This window comes from Manduca sexta, chromosome 4 (assembly GCF_014839805.1).
Source record: "Manduca sexta isolate Smith_Timp_Sample1 chromosome 4, JHU_Msex_v1.0, whole genome shotgun sequence".
Classification (NCBI taxonomy): domain Eukaryota; kingdom Metazoa; phylum Arthropoda; class Insecta; order Lepidoptera; family Sphingidae; genus Manduca; species Manduca sexta.
Genome location: NC_051118.1, coordinates 3,771,040 through 3,782,278, shown reverse-complemented (window position 1 = coordinate 3,782,278; position 11,239 = coordinate 3,771,040). Strand labels below are relative to the sequence as shown.

The following is an 11,239-nucleotide window of genomic DNA, read 5'->3' as shown; positions in this document are numbered from 1 at the left end:
TTCTTTATCTAGAAAGTTTTTGTTTGAAATCTTTGGAGTTGATACCTGGATATTGATCAGACAGAATCATCCTAATTTTATTCCTCGGTGTCACTTTTTTAACTAGATTTATAAAATCTTTAGAATTCTGTGTTTTTGAGGTTAAAATATAGGCATATCTAGTAAAGTGATCAACTAATAAATGCAAGTAGGTTTTCGTAGAGCGCGAGCCCCCAAATCCACCAATGGTGTCTATGGATACTATTTCAAAAAGACAAGTAGAATGACCCAATTGAGACATTAGCCCAAACTTACATTTATTTCTAGATTTGTTTTTTATACAGATCTCACAGTTATCACACAATTTTTGTATATTATATATAACACTTAAAACTATTACTTCACATACATAAATATCTTAAATCTTTATTTATACGACTTTAATTGAAATGTCATTTGTCAATATTGTCTATTAAAAAAACCATAGATATAATTAAGAATAATAAACTTAAATTAAGTGTTAAGAACTTCATTTACATAAGTAAAAAAAAAATTGAGATTTCTGTAGAAATTTTCATAGTATCTTAGCACAATATTTGTCTCGACTAGTTGCAAAAGATATTGCGATTTGAAATTGGGGTCTTCGAACAGTGATCTCAGAAACTATCTACAGTGCCTTGCCAAATTGTTAGACACATGGAAGAAAGACGCGAGTTTTGCATCTAGATAGCAGATATCAGTAAATTATAGAATGCTTTATACAGATTTATATTTTTAATCAATAATGATATATAATATTAATAAAATAAAACAATTTTTAATGAAATATTTTATATTCTGTGATAATTACTACAGTTTTATTATAATACTCGTATTTAGTCAATATTTCATAGTGCGTCCTACGGCAATAAGTGCCTTTATTCGTCGTGGCATTCTTTTAATAGATGACTGAAATGAGTTGTTATTGTTGATTTTGCGTTTTCCCTTTTAAGGAACTCCAATGCGTTCTCGTTTGGGTTCATATCTGGAGAATTTCCTGGCTTTTATATTTTTTTGTTGTAGAAAGCATGTCTCTTTGCGTTATGGCAGGCACCATCATGCATAAAAATTGGTTCTTCATCAGTGAACCAGTCTTTGAGCTGTGGTATCAATTTAGTCTCTAGGCCTTGTTTATACTGATCTTGGCGCATGGTTTTTTGTACAATGTAGAGGTGCCCTGTCCCGTTTTCTGATATGACAGACCATACCATAACAGAAAGTGGATGTTTCACAGTAGGGACAATGCAGTCGGACTTGCATTTCTCGTCTGGTTTTCGCCGTACAAAAATCGTCTTTTCCATCATAACGGAAAGACTGATTCGTCGGAGAAACAAACCTGTGGTACAAAACATTTTTTAAATTTTGGATGTGATATATTTATATTGTTGATTTGTAACAGTGTTAACACATTTTTTTATCTTTTCTCAATCTTCTGTAGTGAAGTCTATATTTACGAGCCTAATCAAGTCGCTTCTTAATCATAGTCGGAGTCTACTTCGGCTTTTATGCATGTTTTCGTGCGACCAAGCCATTTTGAGCGAGACGCCGCTGCACAGTTCGTTGGGAAACAAGTAGTCCTTCATCTTTTATGGTTTCGGTAAGCAAACGAACAGGTAATTTCCTATTTTTGGCACAGATATCACGAATTTTCTTATCCGTTCTGAGGGTTGTAATACGTCGGCGTCCGCACGCACCCTTTCTCTTTGGGGATAAAGTTATCCCGGAGTTTTTTTTTGCTACAACATAATCCTTATAATAAACTTTTATAACAATACTAGCTGACCCGGCGAACTTCGTACCGCCTAACAGTCAGAAATATGAAAACATAAAGCAGGGAACACAATGGCTCTGGTGGCGGGACCAATAATGGCAATTTCACTTTACCACCAAGGCAGCACAAACCAGGCGTTTCACCAGCAAACTTCAATGCGCCACAATGCTGGCAAACAACGTCCATTGGACCAATGCAAACTAAACCATGCAAGCTGTAGTCGATGGTGCAATCATATAGAAACGCTGCTCGATTCAAATCAATACTTGAACCTTTTCTTCTTGCACTTCGAAGATTATTCCTCTGTTCATCTGAACGATAAGCTCGACGATTTCTCGTTTCTAACCTAGCCGTTTCACGGGCTGCCTCTCTTTGCTCTTGTGTTTGAGAAGCACAAATTAAGGCCATTCTTTGCTCCATACTAACGCGGCGCTCTTCTCGTGCAATTTCTCGTTCTTCATCAGATAATTGACTCGCGATATTCCGTTGCCTAATTGCATTACGGCTCCGCTGGGAAAGATTAGATCTTCTAGGACGCGGCATTGTTATTAATAGTAATACTGAATATGCACTAGCACAAAACCACATAAAATCACCAAATATAATAACACTGACAGACAATAGCTTATCAAGAAAAATCATAGACAACCTATAAAAAGACATTTACACTTTTGTTAACCTGTAGAATAAATCTTAGGTATTATTCCGAGCTATTTTAGATTTTTCTCGATTTGTCTATACACTTCTATTCGAGATGGTCCCTCTCTCCTCCACCCTATTCCTTTCCCTCTCTTACCATTTACAGCTAATATGCGTATGGTGTACTACCGTATGATGGACGGTGAGGCTCGATAATAGATATAGACAAAACGAATGTGAATCTAAAGTAACTCGGATAGCTCAGAAGGAAGAGCAGTTGACTTGTAATCAAAAGGTCCCGGGTTCGAGTCCCGGTCCGAGCTATTTTGGATTTTTCTCGATTTGTCTATACACTTCTATTCGAGATGGTCCCTCTCTCCTCTACCCTATTCCTTTCCCTCTCTTACCATTTACAGCTAATATGCGTATGTTTTTTTTTTTCTAAAAAAATAAATAATTTATAAATAATTTACACAAATTAATGTCTAAAACAAACAAATATAACAGTACCTAAACTTTTTACACAAAATAAATTTCTGAACGCACACATGAATAGTTGTTTACAATATTTGACAGGATTGGACAACAAATGTTTGACATGTAATAAACAAAAATGAGCATTTATTGAAATGATTAAGTATTATTACACATATCGAGTTTTCATTGTTTTTAAGATGTATTCTGTTATTCGGGGCGGAGACAAATCCAACGAATCAATAACCATGAAAATTGGTTCAGCAGATCTCGAGTTATAAGTGTTGTAACAAACCCGTCTTTGTTTTATATATATAGATTAAAGATGCAACGAAAACTCACCGTAATAAGTAAAAATAATCAGTTGAAATTCTCAACTTTTTAAGTTATGTTAACGTATCTTCTGCGCTACGGACCAGTATTGCTAACTGCTAGCTTTAGCCAGTAGCTAGACATTTCAAAATGTTGCTAAATTTCCAGTATTTTTTACCCTAAATAGTTGCTAGAAGTTGCTTAACGTTCCTACTTATCTACTGACAGTATATAAGTAGGTTACAATAAAATGATAATTTCTGATAATTATTTTTATTTTAATTAATTCCAACAAGAAGTTAAATTAAGTCTTGTGTACGCAATTGAATAAAAAAAAATATCTCTATTAAAAAAGAAGATATCGATGGCTGGCGTTCCGTATCTTTCATTGATTTCGAATATTTTTCAACAGTCCCCTTTTATGCAGTACGTCTTTAGGCAAATCACAGTTATAGCAGCATTTACCACTTTTCCTGAGGGAGTCTCTAATGCAGAGGATTGAGTTCAGAGTTATTAAACTCATTCTGTTTCTTTGCTTATTTTTAACTAAATTCATTTGAGAGAATAACCTTTCTACCTCTGCATTAGAATGTGGCAGTGAAAGGCAAGTTAAAGCAAGAGTAAAATTATATCTTGATATATGTTGTCACCGGAAGAATTTCTTAATTTTTTTACTTTGACCCAAAGCTTAACTATTTCTTTAGAATGCCACTTATTTATATGTAAAATGTTTCACTGTTGCATTATCTTGTCTACTATTTCTGGTGTAAATCCGAAAATGTCAGCAATGTCGATGATAGTGTTTGACTTGATTTTTCAGTTCCATATTTTTGTCTGCTTCAGTTTTTCATCTATATTTTTTCACTGGAAACTTATAAGCTGTTCAACGTCCCCAAAATATCCAGCAATGTATTAAAATAAAACTTACATATCGGTGAGAAAGACATTTATTTCCTTGAATTTAAAAACTTAAGTACCAATGTAAGCGAATCTTGACATCGCCATTCAATTATTTATAGTTTTTATACAACACCATCTATTGGCATATCTATGACAATATTTATTTATAATTTCAATTAATACATCATTGAACATAAGCCAAGTGGAGAATACTTTCAAAAAGTCTTATTCTAGCGTGTAAAATATAAAGTCCAAATTATATAGCCTCTGGATTTACGTTTGCCTTTTTTGTGACCGCTGCATTTGCAATAAATACAGAAAAACCGTTTTGACGACGGCTTTTCTTTCGACGACATCTCACTGGAACTCGTTACGGTAGCAGCGGGGAGCACTATCATGGCGCCTGTACTTTTTATGTGCACGCGTAAAGCTACAACTGGCCAGCGCCCATCAGGAAATAGAAGATCTTAATAGCGAGAACTTTCGATTGAAATCCGATCTACAAAAATCTTTAAAAGGTATTGAAACTTATAAAAAAATCTGCTTAACACCAAATAGAACTAACCATGCATCGGGATCTGCAAGCAAAAAGAAAACTAAGCAGGATATTAAAAATATTATGTCACCTATTATAATTCCTAGTAAGAATAATAGTCTTAATAATATATCCCTTGAAAGACCAAAATATGATACGGTTACCAAAAAGAAACATAGTTCTAATTGTACTGCTGAAAATCAGGTACAACAGCAGACTCCGGTACCAAATTCAAAACCGAGTAAATCGAACATAATTTCATCAGGCATAAGGATACCAACACATAAAAATAAGCTGTGTATTGTAAGCAGCTTTTGTACAAAAGGAACCCTGCCTCTAATTGAAGAAGTATTCTCAAATGTTTTTCATGTTTGTCATTATCTGCTTCCAAATAGTACTACCAAAGATTTCTGCAATATTAAACACAAATTACAAGATTTCACATTGAATGATTATTGCTTAATTTTTATTGGAGAAAATGATCTAAAGAATGGTGATTACATTGACATTATTGATGACTTGAAAAATTCTCTGACAAAGGCTAGTCATACAAATATAATTATCGGGGCTCCAACATACATAAAAGGCGCGCTAATATACAACTACAAAGTTGAGCTACTCAACAATCTGCTCTATTTGGGTCTGAAAAACCATAAACATATATACTTTTTTGATAGTAACAATGCCCTGAAACATGAGATGTTTTCATATAGCACAGGAAAAATAAACAAATATGGATGGAGAAACATTTACGAGCAAATCATGTACAACATAATGGTAGATTATGCAATATACGGTTTTAGTAACGACTTAACAAATAATAAAATGGACCGATTCCTCTTCACCTCAGACGAAAAATATGTCTTGGAAAACGTCCCTGAACAACAGCAAGCACCTGTTTTGAACGAAAGGCGCCAATCTATTGTAGAATCTGAGGAACCTATGTCCCACAACGTTTACGACAATGTGAAAAATAGTAGTGACATAATTCATAATAATTTATTTCGTATATAACTATATTAATGTACTACACCAAAATATAGCAGGGTTGATAACTAAGTCTGATATGTTAACAGTATTATTGAACGATTTTCCACTGAAAACTATAGATGTATTATGTATCACAGAGCACAATATGATTGCAGATGATATACCACGACTAATCATACCGTCCTATAAATTGGTGTCGGCTTTCTGTAGAAATAACAGAAGTGGTGGCTCCTGTATTCTAGTCAAAAACATTCATTCATGTAAAACACTTAATGAAGTGACCTCACTTTCTGTTCATAATGTTATCGAATGCTCAGGAATTGAGTTATTAGAACATAAAATAGTTGTCATTTGCCTTTATAGGGTTCCAAAAAATACCTCTAAAGAGTTTGATATTTTCTTTTCAATTTTACACAAAATTCTCAATAAGTACAGGTCAAAAGATAAAAAAGTTATAATTGCAGGAGACTTGAATATAAATATCCTCAGTAAAAGTAAAATGACAGCTGAACTTATTAATTCACTTGCTTTCCATAATTTACGTCTTCAATTTACTACCCCAACACGCTTAACCAGTGGTACATGCATAGATAACATAGCTCATAATATTAAAGGCTGTAAAGGAGAACTGGTGGAATTGGCTCTTTCTGATCATACTGCTCAAATACTTAAATGTCCTGTAAAAGAACATGTTCCATAAAATATTGGTATGTACAACAGCGACAATACTCATATGAAAACCGAGCAAAATTTGTAGAATGTCTTAGCAATGTAAGTTTTAGGGAGGTGTATGAAACAATTAATCCTAATGACGCTTTCTCTCGTTTTCATGATATGTTTATGATGTTTTATGATTTATGCTTTCCTCGTCTAAAAGTTAAAATAATGCTTAATAAACGACCTCGGTGGGTTTCACGAGGCATTAGGTTATGTAGTAAACGTAGAAGAAAAACTTTTTATGGAATTATAGAAAAACCCCAACAAACAAAAATAAAAATCTGTTCAAATCTTATGCAAAGAGATATAAAACCGTATTAAATCTCACACAAAAGTCACAAAATAGTCATTACATACAAAAATCTGTTAATAAGTGTAAAGCCACCTGGCAAATTATAAATAGAAATAAAAATGCTAAAAATAAAGAAAATATTAACCGTATAATAAGAAATGGTCACACAGTATCAGATCCTAATGACATTGCCCAATCGTTCAATGATTTTTTTATTAACACAGCAAAGTGCAACAACAGTGAAAATACAACAACACCCTTAATGAAAAAAAGTCAATCAAATTCTATTTTTGTTAGACCAGTGGGAGCAAGTGACATTTTTAAAGTAATTCATTCTCTGAAAAATGTTACAAGTACTGGCTACGACGAGGTGGCTGTTAAGGTCATAAAAGATGTATCATATATACTCTCTCCAATTTTAAGCTACACCATTAATTTAAGTATGGAATATGGCATCTTTCCAGATAAACTGAAACTCACTTTAATAAAACCGATGTTTAAGAAGGGTGATAGTGAAGATGTTAACTGTTACAGACCCATAGCTTTAATTCCTATCTTCTCAAAAATCTACGAAAAAATTATATATTCTTCTTTATACTCATTTCTCGAAAAGAATAATCTCTTTGCGCCCGAACAATATGGATATCGTAAAACAAAATCAATTAATGCAGCGGTATATAATTTTATTAAAACTGTTATAACTAGTATGGATAATCGCAGATCTGCAGTAGCCATATATTTAGATATGACAAAAGCTTTCGATCACGTTCACCATGATATTTTACTTAAAAATTGTACAAATATGGCATTCGAGGTAACATGTATAACCTAATAAAATCCTATTTGACTGGCAGACAACAAGCTACACAAATTAATAGAATATGCCCAATATTAAAAAACAAGATAACTTATCAATCTCGATATAATATCACTCATTTTGGGGTACCACAGGGTAGCGTCTTAGGTCCACTGCTCTTCCTTGTATACATTAATGATTTACCTCATGTAACTAATCACCAAATGACTCTTTTCGCCGATGATAGCACGGCTTTGTTTACTGGTAATTATACTAATTCTGAACTTAATTCCGAAATTAATACTTTTTTAACTAACATAACAGACTGGCTTTCTTGTAATAACTTAAAATTAAATTTAGCAAAAACAAAAATAATGAATTTTAGACAAAGACATCAAACAAATACAAATTTAAAAATTACTTTTCAGGATGTTGCAATTGAAGAAATAGAACACATAAAGTTTTTAGGATTATATATTGATAGAAAATTAAATTGGAAGAATCATGTAGATAATGTCTGTAAACGTTTAAATCAACAGTCATATGCTCTTTATAAATTAAGTAAAATATCAGATAGATCTGCCGTTGTTACTGCATATCATGGCAACGTATCTTCTATATTGAGATATGGTTTGATATTTTGGGGAAATTCGGTAAACAAAAATCTGGCCTTTAGAGCTCAGAAGCGCTGTATTCGATCTATGGTAAACATAGATTCAACTATTTCATGCATACCATATTTTAAGGAGCTAAAAATACTACCACTTCCTTGTATGTATATTTATGAGTGTGCCATTTATGCTAAAATTAATACACACCTTTTTAATTTTAGCAATTGTGTCAGACGTAATAACAAAATGATATCTACACCGCATAAAACTGCATTATTCCATAAAAGTGTATTTAACTTAATTCCTGACATATATAACAAATTGCCAAAACCAATAAGAGATTTGAAAGACATTAGTGACTATAAAACTAAATTATTTAAATTTTTGCATGACAAATGTTATTACTGTTTAAACGATTATCTTGATGATGTTAATGTATAGAATGTATTCTGTCTTCTCTAGAATGTTAAATTGTTGTATGCTATTATAGCGGGTCATAGCTGTACTGTAATATAAATGTATAACACCTTAATCCTACCTGTGTACCACAATAAATATAATAAATAAATAAATAAATAAATAAATAAATACTTAACGACACTCGTGATGACTTGGACTGCGGTGGCGACATATTTACTTCTTTTAGCGAATCTTCGATGTTGCGACATTTAAGGAGCAATTGATTGAAAGTTGTAAAGCTTTCTCGCTTTAGTCGTTTCTCAGACGGCGATCCAACAGTTCATAAGTCATGTCTAATTCGAGTTTCTCACTCAGGTCGCCACATAGTAACTTGGCTAGCAGAGGTCTTACGCGTGCGATGTATAAGGTCTGTAGTTTCGTTGCCTTGTACTAACGAGAACAACTCTTTGTAAACTCTGTTTGAATAGCGTCGTTCGCATATCGCACTTCTTAAATGTGTAAGCGCGTGGGTCCATCTGTCTGTAGTGTCTTTAACGCCTTGACACCATACTCTCGTCGATTTTATTAACATCGACAGTCTACGGAGTGCGTTTTCTCTGAGATATGAAGGCACGATTGTTTGTCTCTACTGTCTATATAAAACTCTCGACCGACTTTTCCGGAAGACCTTTCTACCGCGACTTTCATTGTGCGAAGTTACCATTGACGGCGGAGATTCTGGCGGAATATTTTTTCATCATGGCATTAAGTATTAATACAAATGAAGCAATTTACTTCTGGAGATCGAGTATTGATAATGTTCCCTCATCAATCGCGAATTTTAGGCCTCCCATTACAGCTACCAGACGCTGGTCGATAGGGGTCGAAGATGGCAAAATTTCGACTGACCCATCGGCTGTATGACTCAGAGATTATGTTTTCTGAGCACATATCTTTTTAAAGGCACTTTTATTTTCAGCCCAGTACTGAAAAATATACCAGTGAGCTGCTTATGTAATTCAACTACAATATTAACTATAAAAAAAAACATAAAAAACTATAAAAGCGGCGATAGCCTAGTTGGGTGTGGAACGGACTGCCGAGACGAATGTCCGCAGGTTCAAATCCCAAGGGCACACACCTCTGACTTTTCTAAAAAATCATGTGTGTATTCTTTGTGAATTTATCGTTCGCTTTAACGGTGAAGGAAAACATCGTGAGGAAACCTGCACATCTGAGAAGTTCTCTATAGGAATTTCGAAGGTGTGTGAAGTCTACCAATCCGCACTAGGCCAGCGTGGTGGACTAAGGCCTAATCCCTCTCAGTAGTAGAGGAGGCCCGTGCTCAGCAGTGGGCAAGTATATAATACAGGGCTGGTATTATTATTTATTATTATTATTAACTATAAATTAAATTAAATCATTACCCAAGCACTTTACTTACCTCTCGCCCAGCCTTTCCCATCTTTCTGTAAAACGCCACATGTGTCATACATGTCTCGGTATCTATCTCGCCTTCTTTCTTGTCTTTGCTTTCCAATCAGACCATACCGGCAATACAAAAATGTACGTATACAAGTAATTGTTGTTGAAGTTTATGGGAGGTAGCCGAATCAAACAATGTAAACGATTCATAAATCAGCACAATATATTAAAAGTTTTTGGAAATTATAACAAATACATCCGCCATAAACACACTTTTTCCAAGCTTAAAAACTATACCAGAATATGATCTCCTGTCTTCTGAATTACCCCAACCGGCATCAACATAACCATATAAACTAAAGTTGTTAGACTTCTTATAAAGTAAACAATAATTAATTGTACCCTTAAGATACCTTAAAATTCTCTTGCTGTTTCTTACGTTGGAGAATCTTTTTAGTATTTCAGATCGGGTCTAGTCGACACATTTCGACCTCGTAGGGGAAATCTGCAATGTTTTTTTTTTTATATTCTGGATCTACAATCATATTGAATGCTGTGGTGAGACTGTCCGTAATAGGTAGTACTGAGCTCTCGGTAACATATTTAAACCATTTATTCTTATTTTCATCTCCAAGCATCTTTGCTTAAGGTGGTAGCTCAAGGTCCATTTTCATACATTTTGTTTCGGCTTTAATCTGGGTAACTAAACAAGTATTGGCAAGTAAAGAATTTAAATTCACGTCTAGTTAGTGATTAGTTCTCGCAGTTGAAGAAAAATGTAAAAATAATTAATAATCATGGATATTTCGGCCTTTAAAATTTAATATGACGAAATTTTAAAGGCAGAAATATCCATGATTATTAATTATTTTTACATTTTTCTTCAACTGCGAGAACTAATCACTAACTAGACGTGAATTTAAATTCTTTACTTGCCAATACTTGTTTAGTTACCCAGATTAAAGCCGAAACAAAATGTATGAAAATGGACCTTGAGCTACCACCTTAATATAAAAGCTTGAGTTCCGGCAAGTCGCTACGTCTTGCAGCGGTCGCTTGACAGTTTTGTTAGCCTGTTCTTGATATTGTTAAGCTAGTTTCACGCTAAATTATCTCCGTTTAACTGGAGAAACTATTGCCTTTACCTTGTTCAGTAAATTAAATAATACAGTACTTCCTAGCACTTTTTGCACTGCGAGGTGAAGCGTATGCGCGTAACAACCAAAGTGCTTCCATTGCAACATAGTCATAATGGCATTTTTAATGTTGGCACCGTTGTCGGGTACTGTCAGAAGAACACTGTCAGCCACATTCCAATCGTGGACTACACTCTACAACTCTTCCGCCAAATGAATACCAG

At 33.9% G+C, this 11,239-nt stretch overlaps 1 non-coding gene across 1 annotated transcript; it reads left to right on the top strand.

Moving 5' to 3' along the window:
- The first annotated feature begins 2,678 nt into the window (after window positions 1-2,678).
- On the top strand, window positions 2,679-2,751 carry Trnat-ugu. Its single transcript has one exon. It is a non-coding gene; the product is annotated as a tRNA-Thr (tRNA).
- Window positions 2,752-11,239: the final 8,488 nt, after the last annotated feature.